This window comes from Theobroma umbraticum, unplaced genomic scaffold, assembly GCF_002168275.2.
Source record: "Theobroma umbraticum cultivar Fairchild unplaced genomic scaffold, ASM216827v3 scaffold_12.1, whole genome shotgun sequence".
Taxonomy (NCBI): Eukaryota; Viridiplantae; Streptophyta; class Magnoliopsida; order Malvales; family Malvaceae; genus Theobroma; species Theobroma umbraticum.
Window position 1 is genome coordinate 3,972,509 of NW_018397269.1, and position 473 is coordinate 3,972,981.

The following is a 473-nucleotide window of genomic DNA, read 5'->3' on the forward strand; positions in this document are numbered from 1 at the left end:
TTCCATTATTATGGCTCTTGTTGGTACTTTAACAACTAGAATCATTTATTGGTTCATTAAACCAATTATCCAAATATCTCTTTTTTGTATCCTAAACAAAAATTTTGTATTCGATTATAGGTATAAAAATGCAGTTATCTCTCATTTTAGAATCAGTCCAATACAACTACTCAATCATGACTTTATGTCACTTTAGACATTTAGGATTCTCTCTATATTAAACTCCTTTAACATGGAATCCTAAATTCTTTTGTTGAGTTTGTTTTTAGGCTCTAACTCTTTAGTCCTATTTTGTTTTTCTTAGACTAGTAAATGTATCTTATACATTTTTAATGAGTAATTTATCTTACTCCGACTAACCTTATGATGTGCACAAAATATGTTTATCTTATTCAATGTATTTAACTAGTTTGAATTTATTACATTGAATAGAGATTATTATCCAATCACTCATGTTGGATTATTTAGTAGAT